This window comes from Zingiber officinale, chromosome 7A (genome assembly GCF_018446385.1).
Source record: "Zingiber officinale cultivar Zhangliang chromosome 7A, Zo_v1.1, whole genome shotgun sequence".
Lineage (NCBI taxonomy): Eukaryota > Viridiplantae > Streptophyta > Magnoliopsida > Zingiberales > Zingiberaceae > Zingiber > Zingiber officinale.
The window spans coordinates 139,561,687-139,572,451 of NC_055998.1; the positions used below are offsets into that span (position 1 = coordinate 139,561,687).

At 32.0% G+C, this 10,765-nt stretch overlaps 1 pseudogene; it reads left to right on the forward strand.

Annotated features, from left to right (window-relative positions):
- The first annotated feature begins 9,628 nt into the window (after positions 1–9,628).
- On the forward strand, positions 9,629–9,772 carry LOC122003343 (annotated as a pseudogene).
- Positions 9,773–10,765: the final 993 nt, after the last annotated feature.

Genomic DNA, 10,765 nt, shown 5'->3' on the forward strand with positions numbered 1-10,765 from the left:
TATGTTCAATGGCAATATTGATCCACAACTTGGGTATTTGAGGGATCTACAAATCATTGACTTTGCAAATAACAAATTATCAGGGTCAATACCACATTCCTTTGGAAATTTCAGCACAATGATTTCAACATCAAATGAACAACTTCCTTCCTTTGAAGTACTAGAAATGGGACAGGACACATACCCAATTTATAGCGGAAGTGAAAGTATTACTTTAATCACAAAAGGAGATCAATTTACTTTTTCTTCAATTCTTTATCTTGTGAAGAGTATAGACCTTTCAAACAATGAATTGATAGATGAGATTTATGAAGAATTCAGATATCTTGCTGGACTTCACGCATTGAATTTATCACGAAACTACTTCAAAGGCACCAGATAGCATTGGCAGAATGAGTTCATTGGAAACTCTAGATTTATCCTTTAATAATTTATCAGGGGATATTCCTCAAAGCTTTTCACAACTAAATGTTTTGAACCATTTGAACTTGTCTTATAACAACCTATTTGGAAGCATTCCCTCCAGGAATCAGCTTCAAACATTAGATTATGCATCCATTTATATTGGTAATCCTTATCTTTGTGGAGACTTGGTAAACAAGAGTTGCTTTCATGGGAACACCACCAATGCGATAAGCAAGAAGCATGCAATGTTATCGCCAATGTTATCAATCTATCTCAGTAGCAGATTTGGATATTTTATTGGATTGTGGAGTGTATTTATCCTTCTACTATTCAAGAAAAAAATGGAGGTACTCTTACTTTAAGAAGGTCGATAAAATTTATGATAAAGTTTATGTGACAATCAAGATAAGATTGAATAGAATAATGATTGGATAGTTTTGGGTAGAAAAAATAAAGTTTGTGATTAATGTATCGATAAGTTGTTTTCATATTAGAATTTTGAATTGTAAGCATGGTACTTTTAGGAATTGTATGCTTGTGATTTTTTACAACTAAAATAATATTATGATTGTACTTTTAGTGTAATATATGAGACAAAACATTGCACTATTTTGTTTTCATTTTATAAACGTCTGCGCAATACGGTAATGTGAATTCCTAATAGTAGATGAAAATGAGATTGAAAATTGTTCATGCAAGTGTTGAATCATTTGTAGTAAGTGTGAAGATTATGATAGTTTACTTGCACAATATTTCAATCTTTCATAGTAGTTGATATATTTATTAATTATTATTTCAACTTAACAAACTTTAAATTGATAAATTTTAAAATTAAAGTAGATTATCCATTCGATAGTTGCAAATAAAATAAGTTTTGAATATATTTTAAAAAATTAAAAACTTATGAGAATCTTAAAAGGAAAGTGACTAAATTAATAGAGCTAGAGTAAAAAATATATATAATTTACCAAATTTTATAAGTTGAAATGATCAATTGAAAAAACTATAAGAGTAAAATAAAACTTTCCTCCTAATAAGGTCACCGTACTGAAAAAAATTAAATTAAAATAAAATAAATAAACTTATAGGGGCTTTTCAATAACTTGCTTGTTATAAGTTTGTTTCTACGCCATTATGTTTGGAATTGAAATAAAAAACAACAATGAGCAAAGTAGAATTAGAAAATGTACAAAGAAAAAAAAAATGTAGTTAAAAAATTATGAAAATAAAGAAAAATTATTATGGCAAACTTTAAAATTTTAAAAATCATGGGAAAATTAAAAATTGAAAGTTTTTATGGTCAAAATTAGATAAAAGGTAAAATGAGAGATTAGAAAATAATGGATAAAGTAATCCTTTAGTCATCAAATTCAAAATAAAATATTAAAAGTAAGTTGTAAGATGAAGTAGAATTTTCAAGGGCAATAATTAATATTAGCAAACATGTAGCATAACAATGAAAAAAAGTTATAAAATCTTAAGTTGCAAATTATAGTGCTATCTCAATTAATTTTAAATGAGGTTGATCTTTAAAAAGGTTGTTTTAAATATTTGGCAATTAAAAATAATCATGTACCATGTTCTTTCATAGAAGAACTACAATGAGCTTATAAAGAGTGAATTATAAGAAAAGATAATTAAAGGTGCATTTAGTCGATAATTTTATAATAAATTTATATAGCAATCAAAATAAGATTAAATAAAATAGTGGGTACTAATACTATTTTTATTACATACAATTTAGTATAAGATTTTGTGCGATACGTGAGTCCTAAATAGCTGGGAATAAGATTGAAGATGATCTAAATAGATAAGAATGAGATTGAAGATGAGTATATTAGATACGGTTAAAATCATTTGCTTGTAGTTTGTGTTAAATTTCTTGTTGATAGAGATTTATTATTTTTTTCTTAATTTAAGAAACTTAAAATTGATAAATTTTATAAGTATAATAAATTATTTGCTCCAAAAAAAATTTATTGTTTTAAAAGTTTGTGAGATCTTAATGTAAAATATAATTTATCAAATTTAAGGAACTAAAATGATAAATTTTAAACATAAAAATGGAAATGTTTAGAAGTAAAAAAATGTAGAAAATTATGAAAATATATAGAAATTATTATCACAAAAATTTTAATTGAAAATTTTGGAAAAAAATTTTTTTTGAAAAAACTTATGTTTTTATGATGAAGTAAAAAATTAGTAAAAGGTAAAGAGATTATAGAAGTATGAATAAGGTTACATTTCAGTTTTTTTTTTTTAAAAAAAAATAAGTATCTCATGAGAGTACATTAAAAATTAGGAAATTTAGATAATTATAGAGATGAAGTAGAAATTTTCAAGGTAAAAAATGAATATTAGTGCAGTAAAAATGATAAAAGATTGGAAATGCAATTTTTAAGTTGAAATAAAAATGATAAAATATTCGAGGTAAGTTGAAATTATTAAATAATAATTTAGTGCTTTTCTTTTTATAGATTTCTGCTTAAATTTATTTTTCAGTCAGCTTCCATGTATCAGTCCTATGTACAGGAGTAATCCGTGCAGGGAGAACAATCTCTATGAGCCTCGCTCGGATGAGCTTTCTCGACTCAACGCTCATAGAATGGAACTTCCTTGAGAGGAGATATCCTTGCCAAGTTGTTTTCTTCGACCTCAACATCCAACAATTTATGAAAATCATTGTACTCTACCGTCCATAACCACTCCTAACGAGACAATTTGCATCAAATATGACACCTAGCCAATGACCAGATCATGTCAAGTATATGAATCTGTCACTGTCTCCTTTAGTAGTCAACCCTTCTCCGTCAATCTAGTCAACTCCTAGTTTGCGTGGCAACCCACATAATCCCTCTTCCCCTCCGACTTATATGGGTGAATGAAGATAAGTGAAAATATGATTTTCTTTTTGTGTATAGGTTCTCTCAAATCACTAATTTTTTCCTCGTGTACTCTCATTCTAATGCTAACTTCACTATAAGAGGAGTCACACCGACACCCACTGACGTGTGTCGACACACAGAATCACATACTTGATCGGAAGGCAGAGCTGCAATAAAAAAAGAGAGAGAGGAGAGACCAATTAAGCGGAGAGAAGGATGTCATTAGACTCTATTATTTTATTTTATCTTTTTAGTAATATAGGTGGTAGTCAACCTTAGAAGACTAATTTTTGGAGATGATTAGCTCGTTCCAATAAAAATTCCTACCATCAACAAAATAAATTGATAAGTGTAAATAAATCCTAATGGACCAACCTCATAAAATTTTCAAACTTCCAAGATGTAATAAACATTTGAACCCTCTTGTATAAGGAGCCGTTCATCAAACTCCATTACAATACATATGTTTTCCAGAATTTTAATTACTGATTTCAATGGACATTCATTTTTTGGAAAACCGTTATATAGATGGCCCACAACATAGAATCTACATCGTTGAACACACAGCCTCAAGGTCTCATGGTGGAATTAACTCCACCACTACATTCCAATTCAGTTCCTTAAATCTTTAACTAACATTAATATAGTGAAGGTACTAAAGGAAAATGTTAGCATCAATTGGGGAATATACAAATCTGAAATTTAAAATTAGAAATTTTTGGGAAAAAAATATTGCCTTTTATATTATAATTGTCATGGTAAACTATTTAGACTTATATTGACTAACAATTGATGCAAAAGCAAAAATAAAATTGATCTGAATTCTAATATGCATTCCATGTTTTAAATTATTAATTTAACACTACAACTAGGAAAAGGAGGAAAGAAAGAGATAAATATATTTATCATCAATCTTCATGATCACTGATTTTTTATTTTAAAATCATCTACTGTCTTCCTGAATGTGGAGCGAACATGTTGGCACATCTGCGTCAAATTCTCCAATGCATCCTTTAGCACGTCTTTTGCTGGATCACCTATTCCCCAGACAAATTAGTGTTGGCAATTGTATGTTACAACAAAGATTCATATAGAAAATAAGAATGGTAGGAGAGTAAAAGTCATTCACAGTATAGATGAAGAATCGATGATGTATGATCCTATTCCACAGTCCAATCAATTGGAAGAAAGATGGAGTATCACAACTTAATATCATGTGTACTGAACACAAAACAAGAACAATGAAATGTTCAATTTTAAACGGATAGTTTACTGAATCTTTGTTTCATTAGTTCATCTTTTTTAAAAATCTTATCTAATAATCTCTTCATCCATTATAGCATTTTTTTTCATCTCTACCACACTAGCTTTTGCATGATAGTCTCAAGTAGCACAAACCTCTTATCCATCGAGGCATCCAGTATCTATTGTACCACACTCTTACAAATTTTTTTAGCTTAAAAGGTACAACACAATCAGAAAAACCTCTAAAAGCTCCTCTCCATTTAAAGCCATTGTTTCTATATCTTCATTAATATTCCCTTGTTGGACCATATAACATATTGAGTAATAGGCTCTAATTGATGGAGCCTGGTTGGACATCTGTTCATGTGCATATTGACATTGTAAATAGGCAAGAAGAAAGGAATATTTCCTTTATATAGCACATAAATTACTAACCAATGGAAAAAATAAAAACTACTAATGCAAAAAAGGTAATCATTCAAAAACTTGCAGTCAATTTACAACTGAGAGATTGCGTATTCTGGCAACAATCTAGAAATTAAGAGAAAAGAATAAGGCTTTCAAGCATAAAGGCGATTTAAGGATGAACTAATAGTACCTGTGGTTTGAACTCTTATATTGACCTTGTTGTCAGAAGGATGTGGAATACTGTACCCACAAAATACCACCCTTGGACTGCAGAGACAATATGTGAGTGGAAAATTAGTCTTGTGACCACAATTAAAAGCAAGAATTAACTTAAAATGACAACTCATGTTGTCTCTATCATCATAAAAAATTACTGAAGATTACAATTTAGCCCAAAAGACTAAGACTCTAATAGATTGGAAATATAGTGACGACTACAATTACAATATTATGTAACAATGCGTTCTAAAAAAAAATGGATGTCATGCCATATGATATGATCATTTTATAAGCCAATAAACATAGACTGTCTACATGTATGAGGATAAAAGTTGTGTCTCAATATACAACCCATGCAATCAACTACTGAACTATCCATATTTCTATAATATATTTGAAAAACTAATTAATGAACAAAAAAAAGTAAACTCATATTGGGTCAAAATTATATATAAGATATTTTTATGGAGAATAATACGAAACAAGTTTTATGAAATTCCAAAATCTCTAGCCCCATGTTTAGGATTTTGGATTCTATTTTCTTTTCTTTTTTTTTATTTTTTTAATTTGGGACAAATTTTTAATTCGACGCAAAGTTTGCAATGAATCTCATTTTTGTTGCAAAATCTGCAACGAATATTTTTTTGTCGTAGAGTTTGCTACAACTATCAAATTTTGTTACTATTTGGCGACAAATTTTTATTTGATGCTAATTTACATCGAAAATATTTGATTTCTAATTTCGTTGTTAATTTGCGACGATATATATTTTTGTCCCTAAATTTCGTCTTTGAATCATAGTTTTTTGTAGTGATATGATTGTATATGAATGTGTTATTTGGAGTGGAAACACATAATTACCGAGGGAAACACGTATTCCATCGGTAAATATCGATAGAATTATGATACTTACCCACGTAATCCATTGTTCTGTCGGCAAATGATGGAATCCATTTTTCCATTGGCACACACTGATAGAACAATGGATTCCATCAGTGTATACTGATAGAATTCATGAATTCCGTAGGTGTGTGCCGACGGAACAAAAGTTTTCGTCGGTATTCTCAGACAAAAATGGTGTTTTCATTGGCAAATAACATTACAGTAGAGGATTTCATTCATTACTTATTGACAGAATTATAACTTCTATTGGTAATTACCGATGGAATACTAATTCCGCAGCGAAATGTACCGACGAAAATATTAATTCTATAGCTAAATTTACCGACAGAGTTGTAAATTCTATCAGTAGCTAGCAACAGAATTTAAATTCCGTCGGTAAAATTATCTCCAACGTAATATATTCTGACTACGGTATTTCTATTGTAATTCCATCTCTAAACCAATATAGTGACGGAATAGCGATGGAAAAGCATCAGTAATACAGGGTTTTTTTTTTTGTAGTGTGTGTTTTTCTTTTCATTTTTTTTAACAAAAAGTACTAATAACTTGATAATTATTATTCTTCAAATTTTTCTTTAACAAGAAGTACTAAGTTGAATTCAATCGTAACTATACAAAAATTGACTACTTCACACTTCGAAAGAAAATCCAAAGCTGAAAACACAAGCATAACAAGCAGGCTTAAGCAAAATTAATAAAGCAAACAATCACTACATGAGTATATCGATGAAAAGGAAGGATCACTCATTGACCAAGGGGCAATGGGCAGCTTGTCCGCGGCCAGCTAAGCTTGCGGCCAATTGCAAGGGGTCGCTAGGGCCAATTGTTGGGACCTTGACACCGCTAGGGGGGTGGGTGAATAGCGGCTTACCCAACGTCGCTTCCTACGCTTGTTGGTGTACAGCGGAAATACAAATAAAACTAACAAGTATGAAAGCTAAAACCTAGAGGCAATAAACAAGATAACCAAACCTCTAACACATTAATTTACATGGTTCGAAGATAAAGCTCCTACTTCACGGCTATCCGTAAGGTGGACAATCCCGATCCGTCGGTGGATGACTCCCCAGAAATCTCTGGCTAGCTCAAACCTCCTTCTCAATGGAGAAACCTCACCACAACCTTGATCCAAACACTCTTAGATCACAAGAAGAACTTAAAGGCTTTAGAAGACTACTAATAGGGGTTAACCACCTCCATTTAGTCAACCATGCCCAAGCACCCCGAGCTTTATTAAATAGAGCTCGAGAGGAAAACACTAAGTTATTTTTCTGCACCAGTCGACTGGTGTATGCACTAATCGACTGGTCATTTAAGTGAAGTCGACCGTTACCCAATGGTCGGCTATCAATCGATTGCTACAATGTACCAGTCGATTGTTACAGTGTACCAGTCGACTGCTACAGCAACCAGCCGACTGCTACAACACTACTACAGTGTCGCTGCAGTACTGCTACCGTAAATCCTAAAAACATAGGATTTTGCCTTGAGTATAATCACTCAGCACTTGTCCTCGCCCGACCAACCTAGACTTAGCCTTCTAGCCTCCTCCATCAATCTCGCGTCCCTCGGATGTCTCCCCATCCTTCACGTCTTGTCTTCTGGAGCTTCCTTCAGCCTTATCCTTGTTGTTGAGTCTTCCTTTGCCAAGAGGCTCCTCACCTCTGAGATTTTATCCATTGTCAAGTCACACTTGGACTTACGTTGCCAAGACTACATAATTAGACTTACACTGTCAAGACTCATCCTTCGACTTTTCTCCTTTGCCAAGATCACACATGGATTTTCATTGTTGTACCTGTATCCTGTACACTCACAATACATATCAAATACAACAATAAATCTAACTTAAATCTTTGTCCAAACATCAAAACTTATGACACCTAGATTGTTCCAACAGGAAGGATCACTCACTGACCAAGGGGCAACGGTCAACTTGTCCACGGCCAGCTAAGCTTACGACCAATTGCAAGGGGTCGGGGGGAGCTTGGCTACTACCGGCCAAGCTTGCGGCCAAGGGGTCGTAGGAAACTTGGCCGCGACTAGCCAAGCTTGCGGCCAGGGGGTCGTGGGTAGCTTGGATGCGATTGGCGAAGCTCACGACCAAGGGACTATGGCCAACATGACCACAGTTGGCCAAGCTCACGGCCTGGGGACCGCGGGCTACTTGGTCACGACCAACCAAGCTCGCAATCAAGGGGCCACTAGCAGCTTGGTTGCGGCCTACCAATTAAGCTCATGACCAAGGGACCATGACCAGCTTGTCCATGTCCGACCAAGCTCATGGCCAAGGGGGTGTGAGTAGTCGGAGATGAGATGGAAGAGATAGCCAGAGAGGAGAGAGCATTACCTAGCTATCGGAGGGGAGAACGCGTGCATGCCGAAGAGGAGATCGCTAGCTGGAGAATACTGGAGAACGAAGAGGAGATGGTCGAAGGAGAAATGTCTATTTTTGGGAATCCTAATTTGATTTTAGATTTAGAGATGGGATTTAATATTCCGTCTTTAATTAGCGACGGAAATAACATTCCGTCGCTACTTACAGATGGAATTAATATTCCATCGCTATATCTAAGCAGTGGAAATATATCCCCAATTACAAATAAACGATGGTATGATATATTCATGATATGCACAGGAAAAAAATCTTAGAAAATGCTTAGACACATAAAATGATGAACTCACAAAAAGTAAAAAAGGTGGGTCATAAATTTATATGTCTATCCTTGAACATTTTCCTAGGATTTTTTCCCTATGCATATCATTTTCATCTCCAATTTAGCGAGGGAATATATAAACCATTTCTAATTAGAGACATACAATATATATTTCCATCTCTAATGAGAGATGGAATTTAATATTCATCTCTAATTAGAGATGTAACTTAATAACCATCGCAAATTAGCTATGAAAATAAACTGTCATCACTAATTAGAGATGGATTATATGTTTCCATCTCTTATTAGCGATGAAAATTAAATGTCATCACTAATTTAATCGTTAATTCTAGTTTTTTTAGTGGTTTGTAGAGTGTGTTTGTATTTCTACTATATTCAAGAAAAAACATGAAGGTATTCTTACTTTAAGATAATATGGCAATTAAGAAAGGATTGAATAATATAGTGGATGATTAGGTTTTTATGAAAAAGTCAATGATCAATTTTGTAATAGCTACTAATTTTTCATGTTAGAAGTGTGACCTTACAATTTCATTGTAAGCATATAGTTGCAATATTTTACAAATGATAGTTGCGGTGTCAATGTAAACTATGATATAGAGAATGCACTTATGGTATTTTCATTTTATACCATCTTACTATTTTATTAAAAATCTAGACACTTTGACAATTAATTTGTGGTGAAGATCAAAATTAAATTACATTAATATCCTTCTTTTTATTTTACATTGAAAATAATTTTAAGACTTATTAGTAATTTTCTCTGATTATTTTATATGAAAAATATATATAGTTATGGTTCTCTTTAGTCTCACATCTTAGGACTGTCAACACCGCATGCAGAGAAACTTCTATAAATACTTTGAGTAGACGACGTTAAAAAACATGTCTTTCTTAACTTTTTAGCTAAGATCAAGTATGATATTAAAATAATTTTTTATAAGGGAAAGTTTGTTACAGTAGTTTACTGTTGGGGTTCTCAAGTGTTACTCTTAAATTGTACTACTACATATGTCCGACTCACCCTTAATAAGTCCAATTTATGGGCCTATAGTTTTAATTTATGTGTATTTATATATTATATTATATATATAATATAATGTGGGTGTGCGATAGCTAGTTTAGTATAAGTAATGTAGATATGGTTATAGATGCATGTGTTGTGGAAAAAATTTAAAGGTAAAACAAGACTTTTTGAAAAAAAAAAACATAATAGTAAACCCTAAAAGTAATGATAGGTAAATAAAGCTTTAGGATATTTTAATAATTTTAAAAGTTTGCGAAAATCTTTTAAAAGGTTAACTTATTCTATTATTTTTTTCATTTTCAATCCCTTCTTTTTTCCACCTTTTTCTTTTTTTTCTTTTCTCTTCCTCTTTCTCCTTTTGCTTTTTCTTTTTCTTTTCTTGAGATTTGTTTTTTCACAGCATAAGTTCCCTATAAGTTTCATTAATAATACACTTTCTTATGTTAACCACAATCTATATCTATTATGAAGTCAAGATAAGATTGTTTCTTATCTTTGTACTCTTAAAAAGTGGTAAAGCCGAACTAGTCATCAATAAATGTTAAAATGTTTTAAGCACGACCTTTAAACTTAACATGCGTCCTCCAGTGCCTTAATTTCTCCTTACATATACAATTCCTTATTTATAAATAAATAACGAAAATTGTTTATTAAAAAAACGCTATGTTTGTACCATAAATAAGCCAGTTTAAATGCTTATCAGAAACACAAATGTAATTCCTATGTTTCTACGTACTGAACATGTTTGTTTAATTTCTTATAAAAACAAATGGGTCATATATGTTTATGTTTGATAGATTTGTTTAAACTTGATAAATAAAATAGAAATTTGTCTCGATAGAAAAATATATATATATATACTTGTGGTAAAAGAGGTTGCATTCTTGACCTAGTAGGCGCTCTAAGTTAATTGGAGTACTTAGCAAGATGCATGTGCCATTTGCATTATTCGCCATTGACTTGGTCTGCTCCTCAGTGTTGTTGGCGTTTCATAA